Source organism: Protopterus annectens, chromosome 2.part1, assembly GCF_019279795.1.
Source record: "Protopterus annectens isolate FY-2018-M chromosome 2.part1, PAN1.0, whole genome shotgun sequence".
In the NCBI taxonomy this organism is placed as follows: domain Eukaryota; kingdom Metazoa; phylum Chordata; order Ceratodontiformes; family Protopteridae; genus Protopterus; species Protopterus annectens.
In genome coordinates this window covers 1,012,285,895-1,012,312,081 of record NC_056729.1, presented here as the reverse complement: position 1 = coordinate 1,012,312,081, position 26,187 = coordinate 1,012,285,895, and the positions used below count along the sequence as shown (strand labels likewise).

Here is a 26,187-nt window from a genome sequence, read left to right as displayed (position 1 = left end):
GTCACCTATGATAAGTCTGTATGAGACTGAGTACAGGCACAATGCTTTCATCCTACCTGTATTGGATAGGTGTTACAGACCCTGGATTTGCCTGGTCAGGAACCTCTGTGGTCTCTGCAACTGCTGCATTTGCTTGGCAAGGTGGATGCCAAAGGAGCCATTGTACTTGGTAATGCATCTGATAATGGTGGAATACAGGGATGTTGTGGCCTCCTGGTTTCTGGATGACATACCCGTATTTGTGAGGTGGACCATGTAGACAGTATTCCATACAATGGTGGCTACATGATGGGAAAATGTCAGGTTGCTACCAACTTTGGTGCACAAGTTGCCTCACACCTGATTGCATGTTCAGTACATTATTACTGTCATAATTAGTGTGGATGACACCTGCACAGCATGGAGAATGATAGCTCTCCTGGCATTCAGATTGTGGAAATGCTTCTTGCACCAGTCATTAACTGGGTGAAGGCCACTTGGGGGGTACTCATATCAGTAGGGGAATGTAAGACAGTGGCCACCTTGTAAGCATCTGTACACCTGGTCAGCCACAGACCAGTGCTTTTGTCCAGTACCTCAGATACATATATCTCAAACAGGAGAGGCCCCCAGGCCGATCCTTGGGGCACACCATTTTGGAAGACTCTACTACTAAAGGTGGGTTCCACTACTTTGACCGAGTGGGTACTGTCATTGACCCAGTTAACTAACCATCTGGTAACATACAGGTCGATGCCTAGTTGTGTAGGCATATGTATCCTGGGTACCCGGGGATTATTGTGAGAGAACTGGGCTAGGTGAAGGTAGGCATTGTTCACCATCTTCCCCTCGTCCTTGTGTTTGTTGACCACTTCAGAGAGGTCAACCAGGTTTAATAGGTCTGATCTCCTTTTGGCAATACCAAGCTGTGTGGGCTCAGGCATTTTGAGGTTGCCGATGCCTCTGTTCATAATATCCTTGATATTGCCTTCCATGCCCTTGCAGAGCTGGCTAGTTAGGCTGATGTGCATATGATTGGCTCGGTCGGTGGATTGCTCCACCTTTGTGTATAGGGATGACAGTGGCTGTCCTCTGTGCAGATGGGATGACACCTGTGCTCAGGCTTTGGTTGACTACAGTGCATAATAGATCTGAGAGCTCATGCCTGTGTACATGTAGGATGCAGCCAGGGATGGTATCAGGCCTATGGAGACTTCTGTGTTTTGCCTTTGAGAGGGCATTATGGACTTGCTTCCTGATGATGGCAGGGGCAGGTGCTGTGCATGCACGTATGTATCAATGGGGGACAGGGGGTGATGTTTACACTTCACCTGTCTGAAGCTGGTTGCCTATATCTATGCCATATATGGCTGTGGTGTTAATGACCACCACTACAAAGCAGATTTGTGTTTTTCCTCTGGGATTGCAGACACATATGTGGAAGGCCTAGTGATTGGCCTTGGTGGATGTGTCCAATTTGCACTCAAAGATAGCCTTAGGGTAATTCACCTGTGACCTTATTTGCTTGTGCAGACCAAGGTGACATTGCTTCCAATAAGGCACCTCTTCCTTCTTGGCCCTGTCCAGCAATTATTTCCACCTATTATGGTATTTGTGTATTGCTGCTGTCCACCACAGACATTTACCCTACCTTCAGGGAGATGATGTTGTCCTGGGAGGTATTGCTGAGTCCATGCAGCTTGCTGGATACTACTGCTAGTTCCAAATAATGGGATGTTGGCTGTAAAGCTACTTCCACCTGCTCTGAAGAGATTTATATTAATTTGTGTAAAGTTAATTTTGTTTGACCCTGACAAAGAAGGGGCAGGGAAGATGGTGACCTGAACAGTGATGGCTATATGGTCAGATCTTACTAAGGAGGATGATACTGTAGGAGTGCTACAGTGGCTATTCATGTTAGTTAGGACCAGGTACAGGATATTTCCACTTGTCATAGGAGTGTTGATGGGCTGATCCACTGCACTGCCATTGACAAAGCTGAGGAATTTCAGTGCGTTCATGTTCAGGTGGCACAGGTCATGTATACTATGGTTGGGTAGCTGAAGTCACCTGGGAGCAGGGTAGATGATTGAATCCTGACAGATTCCAGCAAGTCCCAATAGGTGTGGTGGGTGTCCATAGTCATGGTTGGAGGCCTGTAAATAGCTATGATTTGAGTAGTTTTTTTGTCAACTGTTATCTGCACTCGGGATGTCTCCCATGCGTCATACTGTTTGGCCAGCCTGGAGGTGTGTATGTATATGATAATGTTCAACACTCCACCTCCTGTGGTTTTGCAGCCCTCCATTTGGGGTCTAAATGTATTATGGGATGAGTAACCTGGCAAGGTTATTGTGCTCTCTACAGCTACAAAGCAGGTGTCAGTGACTGCACAAATGTCGGCATCCTGCAGGACAAGGTACGCTTGCATTGACATGGGTTTCATGCTAAGACACCTAGCTCCTGTTAGACTAAGACAACTGCACAAAAATTCACATCACTGGTGGGCAAAGGCTGGAAAATAGTGTCACTTTATGAATATAGCTGAAACACACTTAGTTGCCAGCAAAGACGGTGTCACATTCACAGGTCTACTCTGAAGGATATGACATCTGACAATCAAATGTATGCTATTATGTTATGACTTCAGTCTTTAATGGGCTGCCAGTGATGTGCCAGACAATACACAACTGTATGAGGCATTGACTACAAATATGAGGCAGACATGTGGTCAGTCTGCAAAACTCTGGACAGTTGTCAGGTATGGGCTCAGTATATAACATACAGTTCAACACACACTTCTGCGCCTGTTGTGTACTATGCACATACCCTATATAAGTCTCTTACACTTGTAACACAAACATATCTGTCATAGTAGCATTCACAGGTGACATATGAATATTTACAACATCCCAGGTAGCTGGCCTAGCAGTGTCACACTCAGTATTGGTAAACAGAGACTTCAGTAGTAGTCATACATGAGCTGACCTTTGCTGGGGTGACTCAGGGGCCAGAGATGGCCATAGGTGCCGGATAGCAGCATGTGAGTCCAGATGGCCTCATTACAACCTAGTGTTTAACTTCCTACTTGACATTATTGCATCCTCCCTTCTGCATTCCATTACAAGCTTACGTGATTGACATGCCTGTTATAGTGCTGAAGAGTTTTCTCAGAATAATGCAAATGGTTAGGTTTCTGTAGTCGCAGTCTGTTTTTGTGTAGATGGGTTCAGACCTGTGCTGCATAGGCAGCAGCTTGCCTTTTGTAGGTAATGCTCATGGACAGGTGATGGCCTGTGCACCAATCAGTGTCTTCCACTTGCTACTTGCATCCAGAGCAGCTGTGTTGTCTTTCCATTAGCCAATGCCATAGCAACAAAGTCCTTTAATTAAGTCCTTCATGTGGGTCTTGCCCCTTTTCCTTGCCTGTGTGGAGGACATTATGGAGGTGTGGGGGCTACAGCTTCACAGATGGTGGGTGAAAATACTTCTCAGGACAAGACATGTGGAGGCAGCCCAACAACATGGGGAACAATGCTCTAGAATTGGGTACAAATTATAAGTAAGTATTGCAGTTATACACATAGAGGATTGCTAGATTAACAGGGTTTGTCGGGACGTGCATTTTCTGTGTGACTTGACGTATGACAGTGATATGTCTCTGACATACCTATCAACTGGAAAAAAACAATGAATGTCAAAACAAATGGATACGGACTCCAAAAAAAGCAAATCAAAATAAATATTATCAGTAAACAACAAAAAAGAAATAAAAGTAAATTCCTTTTTAATAAAAATTTATAGTTAGTAGCGTTTAAGCCATGTACACTGACACAGCTTCCTCAGAATACAGTCTTGGTTATGCTTTTATGCTTAAATACAAATATTTTATAACATGTTTTAATTACATTTTAACATTAATTAAAATGTTGACACTACTTAATTTTCATGCACCTTTAACAATAACCTTCAAGGCATACCTATCAACTGTCCAGATAGCCACAGACTGCCCAGAAGTTTGCCTGTTATGTTTGGTCTGTTCCTCAGACAATTTCTTTTTTTGAGAAATCAGTAGGATAATGTGAGGATTGTAGTCAGTAAATGTTAACATCCATGTTATGTTAAAACAAAGCCTGTAACACCAGCAACCATTTCAGTTTGTAACACCATTATGTGAGATATGAGAAATATCCCTCTTTTTGGCCCCCTGTCCCCTAAGTATGTCATGCTTTCTCCAGATGTTTTGCAGTAAGAGGTTCAGAGGTATGGTATATCATTATTTAGTGACTGCACCCTTCATTGCATTCCAGTGACTTAGCAGACTCCTGGAAGTGGTATGCAGCAGTGGCCATAAATATGGTCCAACACCCTGGACATTCTGTGGAAATCTGTACACTTGAGAGTTATGTATGTCTGGCCATTGTTAACAGACTGCCAAGATTGTGTTGCAGTGTTGTGTGTAAATGTTTGTTGGGCTGAGTAAAGAGAGTAGCAGATGTGAGTGTCATAGATCCTTTTCTATCTGACTGTGCATGCTGCTACAGTTACTGGTGGTCTATCAGGTGTATATGTTTGTAGGGGCAGACTGAGAAATGTCCTGTAACACCTCAGGATTCCCAGTAGACTGTGAGTTGGGCCAGTATATGTCAGTGTGGTGTGTGACTGGCAATCAGGATATGTTTGTTCAAACAGTCTTTCTACTTGAGAGTTCATTTGGGGTACTGGTAAGTTGCTGTGACCGTGGTGCAAATGGATGTGGGTGGACATTTTCTCACCAATATCTGCTTTTCCCGCAAGTTCCATCCCTGTAGTGCATGATATATTTGGAAATACATGGGCAATTTCCCAGAGCTGATTTGGGGTAGTGTCATGTTGGTCTTACTGTGATTCAGAAGGTGCTGGCTGAAATTATTGGCAGCTTTCACTCTTTTTTCTCTTCTGTTACATAACTGCAGTCATACCTCTCCACTGTCCAGATGTCTAGACACTGTCCAGATGCATGGCTCATATGTTTGATCTGTTCCCCATAACAGTTGTGGATTTCTGACAAATCACTGGGATGATGTCAGCATTGACATCAGTAAATGATGACATTCATTTGTGTTTCAGACCTGGAATCTATTAGGAATTATATATTAAATCAAGCCATGCTACTCTAGCAGACTTCTACGTGAATAACAGATATATTTCAAAGATGTCACTATTGTTTGTCCCTTATCCCCCCACTTTGTCAGGCTTTTTTCAGATGTCTTGCAGTAAGAGGTTGGTTTTATATATATATATATATATATATATATATATATATATAAGACTGTATAAATATATATATATATATATGTATATATATATATATATATATATATATATATATATATATAAATGGATCTCCTTCTTTTGATCGACAGCACATTTGATGGAAACACATTTGGTTGACAGCATATTTGATCGAAAAGCGGTATTCATGGCAATTAACAGGGGTTTGTCCCCCTCCCCAAAGTCGTGCGACCCTGGAGTTGATATATAAAGGTAGGGAATGTGGGGAGGTGTGTGCCCCCCACCCCCCCTACCTATGTATGTATCAAGTCCAGGGTCGCACGACTTTGGGGACAAATCCCAGTTTTATGCCAAGAATTGTGGTTTTCAATCAAATGTGCTGTCGGCCAAATGTGTTTTGATCAAATGTGCTGTCAATCAAAAGTAGGAGATCCATGTGTATATATATATATATATATATATATATATATATATATATATATATATATTAGAAATAGATAGATATATATGTATCTGTATTTATATATGCATATATATGTATATAAGAGTACTATAGATATATATATTTTTCCCTTATGTTAAATGACTGTAGTGCATGATATGTTTGTAAAAACATTACACATTTCTACAGCTCAGATGGTATAGAGGTACACTGATGTGATTGTAGTGCATAGGATCCTGGGTTCAAGACTTGGAAGTGATGAATTGTTCTCATTAATGTTAAATCACCTGAATGCTTGATATGTTTGTAAAAGTATTACAAGTTCCCACAACTCAGAAGGTGTAGTGGTACATTGCTGTGATTGTAGTGCCAGTGTCCTGGGTCCAAAACTTGGCAGCGCTAATCGTTTTGTTGCTGGGCAGAATAAGGACTGATGTAGATAGGGTGATTAAGGCACTGTTAGGCTGCTGTAAGTGGGTTTGCGTGGTTTTGTGTAGAGCTAAGTGATGCTAAGAGACAGTTAAGTCCTCTTAGCTTCATTTAACATTGCTTACTCCCGCTTACACCTGTGCTAATTTTAATAAAGAAAATAAAAAAAAGGTGATAGGAAAGTGGTGAAATGGGGGCAATCAGGGGATAAAACATTAAGAAAAGCAACTAGGGATGTGCAGGACAGGTGTAGAAAAGGACTATAGCTCTACATTTCTTCTGCAGCAACAGCTGTGAATAATGTGTAGAATTTGAAATTTACAACCTCAGATCCCACAGGGATGGGTGTTGGTGACAGACATTTTTAGACTAATGTGTGGGTAGATTGATTAATTTCACTGTACATGAGAGTGAAATGAAGAGCTATGTATGGGACAATGATTTTTTTGTGGAACAGATGCCTTTTTTTAGGTGAGAGTGGGATGTTGGTGAAGGGCTTTAGGTATGTTTGGGGAGGTAGGTTGGGAAGGATAGGTAGCTTCGCTTCTGCAGACAGGCAAGACACACAAAACAGCATACAGGGGTGGTATATGACACATGAGGGGGTAAACACACTTTGGACAGGGAAGGTGGCTGGGAATCAGAGGCACATGAGCCCCCAAATGGATACTGTGAGACTGAGGTCCTCACTCATGAGCAGTCACCACTGCACCTTCACATCCCCGATGGTGGCTGTGCTGGGGCTGGATAAGAGGGGTGGCCTGCCACTCGAGGTGTGTGAGGTAGCCCTCCATCTAGTGCAGCTGCTCACCAAACACAGAGTGGATGATGCTGCACACCATAACCTGGAACATTCTGTGGGTGACAGGCTCCTCTCCACGCCCATGCCTGGGGGAGGATGGCCCCATCCCCTGAGGTGGTTCCACCTGAAGGTGGTGCAGTACCAGTGGAGTAGGATGTTCCGGGTTGGGTCCAAGACATTCTGGAGCCCAGTGCCATGGCCAGATGTGGGCGGGACACACAGATCCGCCGGGATCTGCCTTCCCAAATGTGCTATGATGTTGTGGTTTTCCCAGATATATTGGTTAGTCATGAACAACACATTTCAAAATTAGTTATAACAGCATGCATGGGTGTTCCAATTAACCCAAACCAACAGATGTGAAACAGTTGCATAGCAAACAGAACACATGCATAAATGGAATAATATTAAGCATTTTAACAGCATGCAAGTTACATTGACGGCAACAGACCACCAATAATGGTATTTGAACAAGGTATGTTGATATGCAACCAGTGAAATATATGAACAATAATAGAAGACATGTCCCAATAATAGGTTTTGAGAACAACATACTCGTAGTACATGAATAATATTTCTTGAGTCAGATGATGGGTGGGGGGGAGGGAGAAAAGTCCATTAACAACTGTACCAGCTTCTATTTATCACATTAGTACTGCTCAATACTCGACAGGTCTGCCCTCACTTTACTTCTACCTATGGCCCATAGCTTCTGTGGCACATACATACCTGTTTGAATGTCAACCTGTAATGGTATGTGGCAGACTGGGTGAACTGTGGCCACATTACTGGAGGGGGCTTGGACATGTCAGCGTTACATACTTAACAAAGAAGGGGTACCCTGCAATGATGTTGTGTGAGTCTGCAACTAGCATAGTTCACCTGGATTCCTATCTGTGTCCAAAGTGATTGGTAGCAGTGACCACTAGCCATGACAGCATGACAGTTGAGGGACATGTATCGGGAAGAGGGCATGGTGTATGTACATATCCTGCTGAAATTTGCAGGCATGGGGTTGGACAGTGGGACAGTTGTACATGGTGTATGGTTATACCCTTCAAACAACTACTACAAACATTTTATTACCTGTAAGACCTGTGGAGAAAATATCTGTTACCACTATCTGACTGTTTCTACAAATATTCAAGATTTCTTGAGTGTATATATGCACATATCTCCATACCACTCCATGGATTCAAACCGTGTCTGGGTGTGCTAAAATGAAATACAAGTCTGTTTCTCATCATAGTGAGCTACTGGGGAACTGCTGTCTCTTGTTTGAATGTTTTTTGCCTTATACTCTGTGGGTAGACAGTCTGACCTTGTAATCCTGAGATTCATGCATGACAGTTACTGTACTGTGTAGTAATCCTTTGAAATTATACGATCTGGAAAGCAAAGTTTAACACAAGGCACTGCAGCAGGGGACACACCATAATACATTTGACATTAATATTTAGGGTTCTGATCTTAGTGCATAACTTATGTCATATTTCATGTATATCTTGATTTACAGCTCTACAATCTACTGGTTTGCATACTAGCTGAGTCTCAGAACAACCTCTGTTAATTTATGCTGTCAAAGCCATATTTTCTGTGCAGAACCTGTACACATTCCATTTTTCCAACAACATACCAAATAAATGCAACAGTCGGTGTTTTAGGTTTTTATTCCACTTATATGACACAGTGCTCTACTACTGCATATGCTGTAGATGACTAGTAGTCTGGGAAACTTTTCTTTAATCATTAGACTCAGAACACAGTAAAAAATGTAATCCTTTTATTTATTTATTTATTTATTTTACATTTGTTGACCAGGATAGTCCGACTGGATGTATGTCCATTTTCAGCGGAGGCCCGGGGAGGAAAGCACCACATTAAGACAATTTACAAGACAGAAATCTTGACCATACACAATACAGATAATGTCAGACAGGTAAAACATTTCAAAGACAGGAACATCTATATAGTACTGTTACAGTAACATACCAACATGCCCGACTAAATAAGTTAAAAATTTTGAATAAAAGGATTAATAAAACATTTATTTGAGGGTAGCATTGTTTATAAAGTTTACCAAACCTAAGGAGGTGAGCTACTGCAGTAGGAATTAAGGGAGAATATCAGAGCACCTGAAATAGCATGTTAAAGATAGATAGTAAAGAAAGGTCCTGCTAAGGGAGAAAGTGTCAGTCAGGATTTGTGCATGGGAAAAGCCTTTGGGCTTCTTATTTATTTCACTATCTACTGCAAGGTAATACTCACTGGTACTCACCAGCCTGTTGGTGCAGCCTTGTCAGTCTGTACGCATGGGCCTCAGCATTGCTAACCCTCTCTGCTGTAGGGGGAGAAAACAAATATTATGCATACCTGTCTATCACATAGGCTAGAATTTGGTACAGCTATATCTGGGATACTTACAAACAACTGGAGCATGGTTGTCCTGATTGTCTTGGATCCATTGGGCCAAGAGTGGCCCTTCCTCTGCTTTAGGTAAGCATAGTTATGCTGTACTTGCTCACCAGTTTAGGGGATACCATTGGCACTGGTGAGATCACATGCCAGACAGTCCCAGGCCTCTGCTTCATACTGTGAGCCCTGGTACTGTCCCTGCAAAAGTCTGTCAATCATGGTTTGCTACAAGGAGCCCAGCCATGATTCCTGACTCCAAAACACCCCAGTACTGCACCTGAAAGCACAAGCCCTCACCAACACCTAACATAGTTCCTACTCAGGGAAAGGTACAACAGATCCTGGCTGTATTCCCACCTGATCCATTTAAATAAGGCTATATTCATGCCCTTTGCCATCATTGGACCATTTTGAAAATGCTAAGCTCAGCTAAGCAGTGTGCAAATCCACCAAGCTGGATTGAACTGTGCTTAAAGGGGTAATTACCGAGCATTGCTTAACAGTGCGCAAATCCACTTAGCTGAGCTGACTGCTGCTTAACATTTATGTCTAAGCAATGCATAAATCAGCTAGGCATCGCTGAGCACTGCTAACCATTTCTAACTTTTCATTTTTAGTGGATATCAGAATAATGACTTTTAATTAATCATTACTGACATATTAGTAAGTGTATATGATTTACTTTGCATGACTTCCCTCTATGTACTTTCATTACATTACCATGGAGTGTGACTATACTGTATGGGACACTTGTGTATACATGGGTGATTTCACGTGTTATATGCACTCTCACTTCCACTGTAGACCAGCTACAGTACCCCGGTTGACAAATATCAATTACTACATAATTTTAAAGAAAAATAAGAATTTTAACACTGCTTTCCCATGTAAAAATAAAGTGCCTGTCTTGCTACTTGAACCATGAACAGCTGCATACAAAGCCAGGACTCTAACAACTACACTATCTTGGCATTAGGATTTTGGCTGTATATTTTTATTTATTTCCTATGGGATGTTTAAGCAATGCTGAGCAGACAGCCATAACACGCACATCCACTCAGCTATGTTTAAACATACCTGCGAATGGAAAAAAAATAATAGATTAATCAACCACTTTATTTACATGTATCTATACTCCTTGTCAGTCACAGTAAGGGAAATTGTAATGGGATACATAGGGACAGATTTTAATTATTGCTCTTACAAGCTTACAAAGTGTGACTGTGGTTTTCCAGAAATCATAGGCAAATCACTCAGGGTTTAAGACAGAACATATTGACAGACATTTGGGTTTCAGACTTCATAGGTTCATTGGTAGGTACTAGGCTATCTTCCCAAGGGCATTTATAAGCCTAGCCAGAGTGTGTCAACTTTCACCACTCCATTGATTAATTAAATGAGCCTCTGTCAAGAAGAAGAAAATGAAGTGATCCCAGGGGTGTATTTTCTGTTACCCATCCACCCATCAAGGTTTCTCTTGAATAGTGTTAGTGAGGGGCTCTGCCTAATGTAGTTAGGAATTTTGTTCCAAAGCATGGGGAGTCTCTGTGACAGGAATCTATCCTTCCAGCATGTTATATTTATTGTTGTGGCGAGGTTTAGCTCACTAGAGCAAGTTGCTCACAGTGACTTGGATTTCTTTAGGTGGAGCATGTCCATGAATTCTGAGTTGGACATGGCTTTGTAAGTCAGGCAGAGATCACCACTGAGTAAGCGATATGCCACTGAGTACAGTTGGATATTTTCCAATCGGGCTGCATAGGACATATGTTTGAGACCAGTAATCCTCTTGGTGAGGTACTTTTGTGGTCTTTCCAGCTGTTGGAAGTGTCTTGTAAGGTACATCCCAAATGGGGCATTGTACTCTATGATGGGTCTGATGAGTAACGAGTAGAGGGGCACTATAACCTCTTTATTTCTAGATGCAAACCCTTTAGTAATTAGATGGGCTACATAGAAGGATTTCCTAACTACTTTGACAATATGATTGTCAAAGGAGAGATTACTATCTACCTGGGTCCCCAGATCTCTTATTACCTCTTTTACTCTTCATGAAATCTGTGCTAATGCAAACCTTTTATTCTATCAACTTCCCATGTTTGTAAGTGCAATATTTAAAAAGTGTCCCTATTTTTGGCCTTTGTCCCCCAATTATTTATGGCTTTATATAGCTTTCTTGCTCTAGGAGATTGAGAGGTATGTGAGGCAGGCATCTGGGCATTCTGTGATAAACTGTATAGTTGAGGAGTATGGCCATATGGCACTTTGATAATGTACCTGTCACACACACCCTGCATTGCTTCCTATTGTCTGCAGACACTGAAAGCACTTGCAAAGTGCTCTATGGCACTTTGACAATGCAGGAGGTGTGTGACAGAACTTCACACACCCATTGCATTGATTTCTTGCTCCCCTATCTATTTCAATGTCCGCAGATACTGCTTTACTAATTTTGTTAGATTTCAGTGTCTGAGTGCAGGGGGTGTGTTAGATGTGCATGCACTACTTAAACATGCCCTCTGCACTCAGTAGTGTTTGTGTCCATTTAGCCTTAGGAGCAGTGTGCCTTCATGAATATGCAAGGCATGTTGTTGTTAAAGCTAAGGGTAAATGGACACGGTTCACACTATGCAGGAATAGCAGTATTCCTGCACGGAGTTTACTGAATCCTGGGGAGGATCCCCCCCAAAACTGGCCACCAATTTATAGGATAGGAAATTATCCGGGCATGGTTTGTCAGCCCTTTGCACACAGTTATGATCCGATCTTAGGAATAGTTCCCACTTTCTTCAGGAAATAAGTAAGGCTATGTGTAATGATTGTTTTAGTTTTATTAGTATACAGGTAGGTTTAAGTAGTTAGTATTTCTTGATAGAGCATAATTTAGGCATTTCTGCCTTGAGGGGTGCCACTGAAGGAGTGGAGACAGTAGAAAATGTTTAGAAAATTGTTGAATTTTTTAAAGAAGAACTGCTTCTACAGTGATGTGCCTGTCTATATGCAAGAGCATGATATGGCCACAGGTGCAACCCACTTACGCTAATATTTTTATGGATAATGATGAAATGAATTTAATTTATAATATTATGTATTTCCTGAATAATGCAGTACTATAAGTGCTATAATGATTTAATTTTATTGCTACAGGAACACAACAGGAATTTGTACAGTTCTTTTGTCATCTACAGCGCACAGATTTTTGGTTGTTGTTTACCTTTGTGCTTCAAATAGACAGTATTCACATCATAAATGTATGTATTTGTATCTGGTATGGTTTGAGTCATTCAGCTTTGTATCTTAAACCTAAATTAGCAAATGCTTTTATGTCTTGAATGGACACACTTTCATCTCACTGATTCACTCACTTGTGGAGATTTTTATAGGACTAGGACCCTTTATTCAGATGACAAGGAGTTACAGCAGAAAACTAATGAAATTGAGTTACACAGAGTATTCTGATGGGCATCCTTTTTCTTTATAAATGGTGATGGATAAATGGGATAAGTGGAAGCCTCTGTCTAAAAAGATGAAAGAGAAGATATATAGTGAAGCGTATTATGTAACATATACTTTACATGAATGGTGTGCTACAAATATTAAAGTGATATTGATATACTGTATGGAGAAAGCTTGCCATCATTAAAATTAAAGACCTTCTATGGCACTGTCCTAATATAGGAGATCAAATTATTCATTCTTTGGATACTGGGGAAATGCTGTGTGTGAACTGCAAGAGGTGTTCATTATGTCCTTATTTTTCTGGCTAGTTAGAATTTTATATTAATGGCCAATAATTTAAGATATTTAATAGCAGAAAATGCTGCAAAGATGCAGTGGTTTCTAGTATAGAATGACCTTGTAAAATTTTTTTAGAGAACAATGTTTCGGGTGAGGAAAATATGTTACAACATATTAAAAATGGATATAATTGAGTACTTACAAGGCCAGCTGCATTACATTTACAGAAAAAACATGGGCAGGATCCTAATTTTTCATTATGTTTATTTGTACACATTGAAATGTGTTTTTAAACATATCTGATGTATTATTGAAGAAGAAAGCATGGCTTTCATTTATGTTTGACACTCTGCAACCAAAAGGGATAAATAACAAGTTAATTAAGAAGTATTTGTTGCAAATTTAATGCATTAAAGTTTTTAAGTTTCCTGTAGTTCTTGATGAAATAATTGCTTGTAGGTTATAAAGCTGGAATTGGGTTTGTAATAGAATCATGAAGGCTGTTAGCTGAAATGTTAGTTCAGTTGTGATTTTAAATGAATAAATAAAATATGCTTTTTATAAAAAAGTGCCAGATTTTTTCAGATGTATTTTACTCACTTAACAGCTATTAGGCAATTTTTATTTTAAATTATACTATATCATAACCCATATAACTCCTCAAGTACTGCAAAGAATTACAACTGGTTATCTATCTTAAACTTCACTTCTCACAATAGATTAAAAATATGAGGATTGGTTTCAAAGGAAAATTCTTGCAATCCATTTTTCAGACAAATAAACCAACTATGACTGGTGCTCTGATCATGATTTTATTTGCTTTCCTTTCATATTTAATTTTGCCTCCATGTCCCTTCTGTATCTCCATATCTGTTCTTTATTTTCAAAGACAGTGAAATATGAATCTATATGACAGGTAGCAGCTGCCTCTCCTGGAATAACTTGCATTACAAATCGTTAGATCACCATCATTCCATTCAGAGACAGTGTTGAGAGGTGAGTATCATATATGTGGTAATATAAGGCAAGGATATGGCAGCATTAAGATAAAAATCCACTTCCTGGTGCAGAGTAAATGATGAACGGTGCAGCTCGAACAGGACAGGAAAAACTTTTATTAAATAACACAATTCCACAAGTTCAAATCCACAGGTTTAGAGCTTTCATCTGTTCAATATACAGACTTCCTCAGAACCAAGATAATCCATCACCAGCACTCATTATATATCCAATTTGGCGCCAACATTTTTAAATATCCTTATACAGCCTTAAAGAGACATTCTACAATTGCTCTCATGCACGAAACTAATAAATAACATTTATATAAACTTTTATCTAAACTGTTTAACTAAAATACTTGATTCAAATGCTTGTAAACTATATAAATGAAAATAATTAAAAATTATACTTATAAAAATGTATAAAAATTTGTATACAATATATAAATATATAAATATATAATTATATATATATATATATATATATATATATATATACTCTAAAAAATTCACATAACAGTTGATACAATATGTTTTTAAAAATGCAATATAGTGTTGACTAGAATATATATAGAAAAAATAAATGGTTAAATAATATGTGTACATATATAGATAAACATATATAATATTAAAAATCATGTTGGAAATATATTGGAAATATATACAGCAAATCTGATGTGTTGAGTGTACTAAAACAATTACCAAAACTTCAACATAATTAGTCAAGTATAAGAAATGGTTTCATACTAATACTGTCATTAATGCCTGGAAAACTTGTGGCATCTGTAAATATCTGCCACTTACTTTCCTTCATTGCTAAATACACTTTCCAATTACCCCCACAAACACTGCTTTCAATATGTTCTAAAATGGAAAATTTGAAATAATGTTGGTTCCCTTTGCTAAATATATGTTTATACAAAGCATTCTTCATATCTTTAGTCTGAATCTTATAATAATGTTCATATATTCTTTTTTTAAAATTCCTCTCGGTCTTGCCTATGTAGAATGCTGGGCATACAATACATTTCGCAAGATATACTACTTGTCTAGTGTTACAATTTGCTACGTTACTTTTTATATGTCTTATTGATATTATCCAACTTAAATCACACCTCTTCATTGATGTATTTACATTGGTTACAAGAGCCACATTTTAAAGTTCCCTTAGAATTTGACTTATATTTTGCTGTGTGTGTTGTCTTCTCAAGTAACTTCTTAATATTAGGGGCTGTTTTAAATACACATATGGGATATTTACCTAATGTGATACCTATACTTTCTGTTATAGTAATCAAATCCCAATGTCTATTTAGTATTTCTTTCACATGGTTAGCAGATGGTGTGTACATAATTACACACACTCTTCTAAAAGGTTCTAATGTAGTGTCCTTCCTACCAATATCTTTATCCCTTTTGCTTGACAAACCTAACAATGGTAAATACTTGTTACCCCATTGTTGTCTCACATAGCCTGTGACATCTTTTAACATAGAGGTAGGATATCCCCTACTTCTAAACATATTGTATATTAAATCTATTTCCTCTTCCATTATATCTTGACTTGAAGACATACGTGCAACCCTAATGCATTGTCCTTTTACCACATTCTTGAAAATGTATGGGGAGGTGACAACTACTGAACTCTATGTAGTCATTTGAAAAAGTAGTTTTTCTATATATTTTAGATGCAAAACCATTTCTAGTGTGACATATATATGTATCCAAATACGCTATACCTTACTTATTAATATTGTGTGTAAATCTCAAGAACTCAGTTGTTCCATTAATATAGTTGATAAACAAATTAATTTGTTCTTGTGTACCATTCCATAAAATAAATAAATCATCTAAATATCTCATGTATAGTACTATATGTTGGTTAAATTCATGTTGAAACACATAATTGGACTCCCACTCTAACATAACGAGGTTTGCAAAAATTGGGGCACAAGAGGCCCCCATAGCAACACCTCTACTCTGTCTAAAGAATTCACCTTGAAATTGAATATAATTGTGTTCTAATACTAAACTCATCATATCCGTGATTAAATTAATCTTGTCCCATGTGAGTTTGGAAACTTTTCTCAAGCTATTACAGAAATATTCAAAACCTACATCTTTAGGTATACATGAGAAATGATCTATGACATCAATTGTCAAAAAAATCAACCCTTCATTCCAAATATCAGAAGTTAATTTACTTAAAAAATTCCAAGAATCCTTGGTTAGATGTGACTTGTTTTCATATACATGTTTTGTCCATCTATCGATTGTCACACCCAAATTATATGTCTTCGACCTAGATCCTGATATTATAGGTCTGAACGGAGGGTTATCCATACATTTATTAACTTTAGGTATACCTATAATGTTCGCCACTATGGGGAATTCTACTTTAATAAATTCATAAATCTCATTCGTGATTCTATTGTCTATCAAATATTCTTCAATAGCTAAATCAATTCTTTTATAACCTATATTAACTTGGTTTAAAGAAATAGCTTCATAGTTACCTGATAGATGTAAAATATTGAATATCTTGGCATTGTAGTCAAAACTATTGTATATTACTATACCTCCTCCTTTATCTGGCTTCATTATTCTGATTTCTTTGTTACTAATGAGTGATTCTAAACATCTCCGTTCATTATTAGTAAGATTGTCATCCATCATTTTATTGTGACCGTCACCTGCCTTAATATTCTTGTATAGCCAATAGATTTCTTTACATACCATTTTTTTCAAAATTGACTACTTGGGTGCTTGGGACTGGGATATAAGAACTTTTTCTTTTCAAATTATTTTATATCCCATGCCCAGTCATTTCATCTTTTTGTCCAAATTGTAGTGCCAAGTTTAACCTTCTGCAATATAATTTTATTTCCTTGATAGTATCAACTAAATTAAAGCTAGTGGTAGGGATATACTTCATCCCTTTACTAAACAATGTAAAAAACTCATAACCTATTTCATGATCTGTATAGTTATAAACACTGAAACAATTGTGTGTATGTAAAATGACTTTACCTTCACTTCCTACTGTATTTGTCCCATTATCTTGACCATCTACTTCTTCCTCTATATGTAATAGAGTTTCATCATTAGTTTGTTCAGTATTCATATCAAAGACTATAGGAAAATGAATAGTTATTGGTTTCTCTATCGCTAAATCAGAACTAATGCCATTGTATGAGTGTAAGGATGCATTACCTTCCTTTCCATCCATATATAACTTACTTCCTTGGATATATACATGGCCATCCACATCATCCTTCTTGACCCCTATATGTTGTTGAAAATCATAATCAGTGTGCTCAATATTGGTATCAAAAACTGTCTGGGACATATTAGTCATTAATTTCTGTACTGCTGTTTCGGGGCTGGAAAAAATCTTCCCCCTTGAAATTTGACTCCCCTTCATAATTACTACCTCTACTTCTGACATTCTGAAACTTTTCCTTCTCTTTGACTATTCTATCTTTTGGCCAAATGTACACTCTGTTGTTCTCATATAGTTCAATGTCTCGCTGTATCTTCCTTTGCTTTCTATTATATACATTCTTAGCCTTATTTTCTGCTATTTGAAATTGTTTAAAATAATATTCTCTCCATTGTTCAAATGTAATGTCTTGTAATATTTCTTCATTCAAATTCTCTATTTCCTTTACAATGATAGACAGTTTCTCATCATTATATTTCATTAACAAATTCATATATGTGCAACTAAAAACATCAAACATTTTATTAAAATCTAAAATCATTTCTGAGTTATACTCAATTCCTAAAGGTAGTTTAAAAAACCTGAGTCCCTTGGGTACAATGTGTATAGCTAAACATTTGGCTAAATATGCATTATCTATTTTTAAACATTTAACATTGAGCAATTTTTTACCCAATATTTGTATTTTATCTCTAAAAGAATCAACAGCATTTTGCGAATACTTCCTATTGTTGTACACACCACAATTTTCATTTACATTGATAAAATCATATTCATTGCTTAAAAAATTATCCATAACATCGTCATTACAATTAATACTGATATATTTATGTCCTATAATAGGTTGCCCTTTAGTAACTGATGTTTTGTAATTGCCAAAGGGACTAGATACATTTTTGTTATAAATAGTACCTTTACTCTGGTTAGTTGGATTCTTCGTTATAGCCGAATATGTTTTTACTGGCTGTCGGTGTTTTGGTCTCGTTCCCACCCGCTGGGCTTCATCTTTCGAATGGAATAAGCTAAAGTCAAAAGTGAACTCGGCTTCGGGCGATGTAACTAATTCCATATTTTTATTAGTTACCAATACCAACGAATCATTAGCGGACTGAGTCTCACCATTATATACGCTCTTTTGCCCATTAGGTATATCGACTTGTGTGCTGGTATCAATCCCAAGAGAGTTACTGCATTTGGCTAAAGGTGAAAGTTCCGTAACTGCTGCTGGTGGTTTAACACAAGAAAAATGCTCCGTAACTTTTGCTGGTTGGGGAATAGTAGATAAACGACTGACCAGGTCAATCAACCTTGTAACTTCCGTTTGTAGTGAGGTTACATCCATACGCAAATTGTTGAATTCCTCCCTGTTCCATGAAGCTTGCGACTCGTCAGGTGTACCTGCCATCAGGACAATCACTACCATGAACAACGTAACAACTGTAGAAACTGCAAAATAAAAATCCACTTCCTGGTGTAGAGTAAAAGATGAGGCATTAAGAGGTAGAGGGGAATCCGACCTAGGCAGGATTTGGCATACAATGTTGGCACATCACATTACTGAGAAATCCACTCACTCACCTCTCTAAGTACTCGAGGAATGATAGCCTGCTTTATGTTCATGAAGCATTTAACAGCCTCTATCAGTCAGCACCCAGCTGTAAGTAGAAACCATTATCACTCTCCCATGGTAGACAAACCAAAAGACTAACATCCCTCTCCCCTACCTCACTCATACAGTGCCCACCCTACTAATCAAATTTGGGTTGCCTGAGTCAAAATCAGTGGTCCATGTTACTATGAAATTGAGTCAGGGTTTTAATTCTCTGTATTGGATCTCTTTTCTCAATGGAAATAGGTTCACAGATTTATACCAAGTCAGTGGTATGCCAACTATTGTTGGCTTAGACAACACTGTCACAGGGAAAAAAAATAAAAGTGGCATATTTCTTGGTTGTACTACACAGTGCAAGGTAATGCATCTAAACACACAAGCATATAAAATATGTAAAAATAGACAGAAGTAGCTCTTCCTCTGTCTACTTCTTCTTGACACAGAGCTATTTTATAACATGGGCTATAATGGAGATATTAGGGTTATCAAAGACATGTTACAAGCACTCGGATGCACAATGCAATTGAATTCATAGGTTCATAGGTTGGTACTAGGCTATCGGCCCTAGGGCCTATACAAACCTAGCCATAACAATTCCATGGCTATTTCTTCTCACAATATTTACTTCAGATAGTTTTATTCTCTTCTAGTGTTATGGCAGCTATAAAAACAATGACTACTATGTACAGTCACTCAACATATATACGTGTGTGTGTGTGTATATATATATATATATATATATATATATATATATATATATATATACACATATATGTATGTATGTGTATATACACACACACACACACACACATACACACACACACATATATATATATATATATATATATATATATATATATATATATATACATACACACACACACACACACACATATATATATATATATATATATATATATATATATATATATAGCATACACTGTTTCAAAATCAAAGGTGATATCATTGTAATGATATTAAAAACTTAACATCATTATAAAGAGATTGTTTAAATTACGATTTAGAAGTAAAACACCCACATAACATGTAGGGACATGTATAGATCATTAGACTGCAGTACAGATTGGTCAGGGTCTTAATCCAGGGTATGCAGACTTCTTTTTCTTTTGACCATCATATTGCCTCCACTGCATGGAAAGTTTTCTACATGACCCACCTCATTAGTAAGGGTATCTCATCCAGTGACAAGGTGGTCATAACATCCCTGTACTCTTCCCTTATAAGACCCATTATTGAGTACAACGCCCCTTTCAGCATATATCTCACAAAGCACATGCAGCAGCTGGAGAGACCACAGAGGTTCCTCACCAGGAGAAACTAGGGCCTGAAACATCTACCCTACACAGATAGGCTAAAGGCCCTGTCCCTCTAGTCAGTCTCCTACAGACTCCTTAGAGATGGCCTCTGTCTGGCATACAAAGCAATCTCAGACCCCACTTTGATGGGGCTGCTGCATATCTGCAAGTCAAGCTCCACTCAAGTAACCCACTCACGTGACCTCAACCTGTTTTGTGACATCAGTAGGACTTGTTGTTGGGACAGATTTGTGTCCAGAGACTCCCCCTTCTGTGGACTAGACTCCCTCTCCACATCAAGCAGAGTTCCTCATTAACCCTTTTAAGCGCAACCTGTATAACTGGATGGGAAACAGAAAATACACCCTTGGGATTCCACCTGTGTCCCTGCTGGAAAGGGGCATTGAGTGCTGACTTGTCAGAACATGGGCTAAATTCTGGCTAGGATTGTAAGGGTCTCGGGTCCATTAGCCTAGTAACTTCCTATGATCCTAAGAAAATAATATATTTTCCAAATAGTATTGCTGAATTTAAAGAACACAGTGAAAAGGATGTTATACAATCAAAAGAAGGGGAGGGGTTAAACAGAAAACAAATAAGAGCACTAATGCACAACTTTATGAGGAAGCAATGTTAACAGCAAAAGGAGTTAGCATTCCAGAAAAATGTCTGTGCCTGTCTGTTGAGGTGAGGGCAACAAGAAATAGAAGAGGGCATGGTAATAAGAAATCCAGGCTGAGATGGAAGGATGATGTAAAGAGACAAAGAAATTATGGTTGTATGGGGATAGAAACTGCTAGTAGGGAAATATAAGTGACGGGTCTCATACAACAGGAAGCATAATAGTTCCAGAAAAGACTGTAATATAAAATGCATGTAATTATCAGTGTATGGGAAAGAAACTGCTAGCAGGGAAATATGAGATGTATGGCAAACATCAGAAAACATAAAGGATATGAAAAAGACTGCAATACAAAATGTGTGCAATTATTCAGCTTAATAGTTATTATGTGGGAGGAGGAGATGGAAGAAATAGCTGTAGATCCTCTTTAGGTTATACAACATAGACATTTTTTTTCAGAAACTGGAACTACACTGTAGTGATGAAAGAATTATTTTATTGTCAGGCATGATATGTTATGCCACAGACCTAAGATTTCAGACAGATTAAATGAGAAAAGGCCTCTTCAAATATGTTGCTGTTGCAATCTGTAACAAGGAAGCTGGTACGGGAGAACATTACATCTCCGTCTAGTTAATTGTAATTACTAGCTTAAACATTTAAGTATAATGTGTACAGTGTAGCAGTTTATATGCCTAGATGTAAGATGACTGATTTTAGTTTATTCCTTATGATTGAAATTTGAGCTTTGTGATAAATGTAGTTCCTTATTAAAATAAAACGTCCAATTACCTGCAAGGCTTTTGAGTAATATAGCTCTTCAGAGATATTTTAATAAGAAAAAATCCTTTACTAACTTGAATCATAAATCACCATTCATTATTTTATTAATTAGTCGATTAATTAAACCACTATTTAATTCATTCATTATCTGATAACCATTTTACATGGTTCAGAGCCATGAAAGAGCTGGAGCTTATCTCAACACTTCATGGCTATAAGACAAAGAAACTAATCTTAGACAGGACACCATTCTAAAGCAAGGGAACATACACACACACACACACACACACACACACACACACACACAAACACACACATGCATACACACACAATGGTATGCAAACAGTTGCATGGAAGGCTCTTGCACACACACATATGCACACACACACACACACACACACACACACACACACACACACACACACACACACACACACACATGCACACACAGACACACGCACACACACACAATGGTATGTTAACAGTTGCATGCAGGCTCTTGCACACACACACACATATGCACACACACGTCCATGCACAGGTACACACACACACACACACACACACACACACACACACACACACACACACACACACACACACACACACACAAACACACACATATGCACATGTGCATGCACACATTCACATACACACACACACATGACAAAGGAGTGACAGGTTCATAACCCAGAGACTGCCCATGCTATGGAATAGACTTCCCATACATGTGAAGCAGAGCACCTCACTGGCCCTCTTCAAGAGAAATCTTGATAAGTGGATGGGAAATAGAAAATTCACTGTGGGGATCACTCCAGTGGCTCTACTCGACAAAGGTACTAGGAACTAAAGTCGGGTGGCACAATGCCTGGGTAATCCTATGGGCTAGGCTTGTAAAGGCTCATTAGCCTAGTACACACCTATGAACCTATGAACCTATTTGCGTGCACTCTCACATAGACCCACAGATACAAGAAAACACATGCACATGCTAATACGCATGCAAGTATATATTTGCACATTCACACACATACATATACATCAGCATACACACACAAGTACACACACACACATACAACATGCAGAAACACATTAACACCTGCACACTTGAGCATATATCAATACATATACACATACACACATAAAAACACACAAACACACACACACACACACACACACACACACACACACACACACACACACACACACACACACACACACACACACACACACACACAGATTTCAGTCATGGCACTGTCATATACTGGCAGCTTCGATGGTCATTGGTTCACCTCCTCCTCATAGGTTCATAGATGTGTACTAGGTTATTGATTACAAGGGCCTTGCCCTTGGGATGTGGAATGTAGTAGGACCATGATGCAGAAACTGATGCAGATTCAGAGAAGCCATGTAGACTCTTCAGAAAAGGTAATTCCACCTAGACCTCAACCAGAGAATTAAGCATAGGAAGGCAGCACTGCTAATTACTAAACCACTGTGCTGCCAGGTAGATAATTTATTTCATATAACGAGACAATGAACTTTATTAATGGGAGCATAGATGACCCATTCAAATATTAGTTTAGAATCATACTGAGGACCTAGGTACATGGCTAAGTTTTCTCTCAGAATCACATTAGTTCCTCTGAGCTCAGATGAGAATGGGAAGTAGTATCATAGACTGATATCTGATGCATTTTAAGGAGACCAGATTAATGTAACCAGTCTGAGACACTGTTAAGACTAGTCTGCAAATTCTGTGTTATTGAAGTAGTAAAATCCACAGGACACACCATGACAGTGTCATGTGCGCATTGTGTCAGTTTTTGTTGTCCAGAATATCTGGAAGGGAACTGTGGACTATGTTTAAACTGAAACAATCTATTAGTTAATTAATTAATTTATTTATTTATTGACATTTGATGATCGTGAAAGTCCAGTGGGTCAGGGATCCATTTTCAGTGGAGGCCTGAGGAGAAAAGCTCCATAAATAGTATAATACAGAAGTATAATACATTTGACATTGGTGTTTACAAAGATCATTAGACACTTACAGAGTTTTAATAGAATGTTTCAAAAAGATGTCCAATACAATACAATACAATACAGTAAGTGAACAGTAATTGCAAAGTTCAAAATAAAAAATACAGAATGCAAATTTAGATAAAAGAATACAAGAGTTAAAGTTTGTGTTCAGTAAAGACAGAGTTTTGCAATGGAGAAAGGGAGTGGATATGAAGACTATGGGGTAATGTTTATGGTGGTTTGATAGTATTTAGGCAGGAACAGATGGGATTACTGAGATAATGGTCTTTTAGTGCAGTTTTGAAAGATTTTAAAATGTCTAGTTGAGTGATGTGCAAAAGCAGAGCATTCCAAAGTTTAACAATGTTATGAGAGAATAAGCTTTGGCCAGCTCTTTGGTTTGGTTACACTTAATAGGTGCTTATTGGTAGACCATAGGTTATGGGATGGGATGTATGATTGTAGCATAGAAAGGAGTGCTAGGCAGTTGTTAGGTCAGAAAATTAATTTGTGAGCAAGAGTTGGTTGGGTTTAGTGTAGGTGGTGGGGGAATTCAAGCCATTTCGATACAGAGATGGCTTGACAGTGATGAGAGCAGCTAGTCATGCCTGAGACAAATCTAGCTATTTTATAGTAGCAGGACTGAAGTTTGTTGAAGAGGAATGTGTGGAGGTTAGTAAAAATAGGGCTTCCGTATAGGAGGGCAGGAATAAGCAGAGTGTTAGCAAGTTTGATTTTAGTAGAATTGTCCATATAAAGTTTGTGACGGTAGAGTTTTTCTAGCTTGAAATGGGTTTGTTTTATAGAATTAAGAATATGCTGCTCAAAGGTGAGTTTGTCATCAATAGTAATGCCTAATAGATTTGCTGTCTTAACTATTTCAATTTTTGAGTTGTTTAGTGAGAAAATTGTGAAGTCTGAGATAGGTGGTTTTGTAGAGAAAAGCAGGAGATTGGATTTTTGGGGATTTAGTAAAAGTTGTGCATTGTTTAGCCATGTTTCAACAGATGTAAGGGCATTCTGAGTAATATTTTGCAGAACAGAGGAGTTGGTGGAAGAGGAGATGATGGTTGAATCGCCAGCATATTGTATGAGTGTGTTATGTTTGCATGCTTTGTGAAGATCATTTATGAACCTAGAATAATGGGTTCCAGTCTGTCAATATAAAGATAGTTGTTCCTTGTATCAGTTGCCATGGACAGTACCAAACAGATAGGAATAACTATTTTATTTAGACCAGAGCAAATACTTTCTCTTCTGTAAAAAAGTAATTTCATCTCCGTGGCCTGATCTGAAACCATTTTGGCAATTTGAGGTGATTAAACTATTTCCTTCATAGTGAAGAACTTATTTAGAGAGTAGATTCTATATGTCATTAACCAATGGCGATAACACACAGAGGGTAATGACCAGAAGTGCTGGTTTGAGCTTGTAAATGAAAAGTATCTGGGCTTCCTGCCACTGAACAGATAAATCTGAAGTTTGAGTCTCTCACTTTAGCACAGAAGATTAGGGCTGTGAGCTTTTGGCAAGCTTCACCATGTGGTCAAGGGTTTGAGTCCCTTAGGCTCCATTTAGTTACTGTGTAACCAAACCAGCAATTCACTTAACCAGACATTGTTCTCATGTCACCTCTGAAAGAAGACTGTGGCTAGTGGGAGAACATACTTAAATGAAAAAAAAAAAGATTACAGTATGTTAGTTGAATGATTAGTTTGACCAAAAAAGTATACTTGCTGATAATACCAAAATAATAGTACCAAAATGCTGTCAGATGTTTCATCTGAATAGAAGGGAATACTTACTTAACAGATGAAAAAAAATAGTTGTACGCTGATGTTTCATTTGAGCTGGAAGATATATCTGTTTAACAAATGAAGAAAAAATGGTGCAGTTTGCTGTTTTGTTCTTTATCTGATTTGAAGGGTATGCCTACTTAACAAATGAAAAAAAAACATGGGCACAGTATATCTTCAGAATCTATATATGAACAGAATGGTGTCAGCACAAGAAAGTACATCTGCTACTAGGCAATGAAATATAAGTGGAACACCATAACTGGAACACCTTCAGTTTTTGGAGTGCCTGCTAGGTTAGCAGTGAAAAGGCATTTTCTTACCTCACACATTTTAACCCTTTATAACTGAATGCTCCTGTCGGGTATGGGCTAAGGATTACACTTAGAAGTAGTGATATGGCATGGCTAGCTACCAAATCAGGGTGATTTACAAGTAATTTCCAAGAATAAGGGAAGGAGAAGGTAGTTACTTTCAGCAAACAGTGTTGGATAATACTTAGCTGCTGTTGCTGTCACAGTACGTTACAATAAAAGCCTTCCAGCAATTACGGTAACCCAATGACAATGAAATAGCACTACAGATTGTATGCATCAGCAGATAAAATACATTATTTTTCAGATATAAGCAGTAAAGTCTTCACAAAAACTGTAGCCAAGCATGTTGCATTTTGTGGTATGACAGCTTGCACCTTGTGTTGCTAAATATCTATTTCAGATTAACTGCAAAAATA

At 38.1% G+C, this 26,187-nt stretch overlaps 1 protein-coding gene across 3 annotated transcripts in view; it reads right to left on the bottom strand.

Moving 5' to 3' along the window:
• Positions 1-26,187, bottom strand: part of SLC2A9 (solute carrier family 2 member 9) — a 3,818,728-nt gene that overhangs the window by 198,033 nt on the left and 3,594,508 nt on the right. The window lies entirely within an intron of this gene.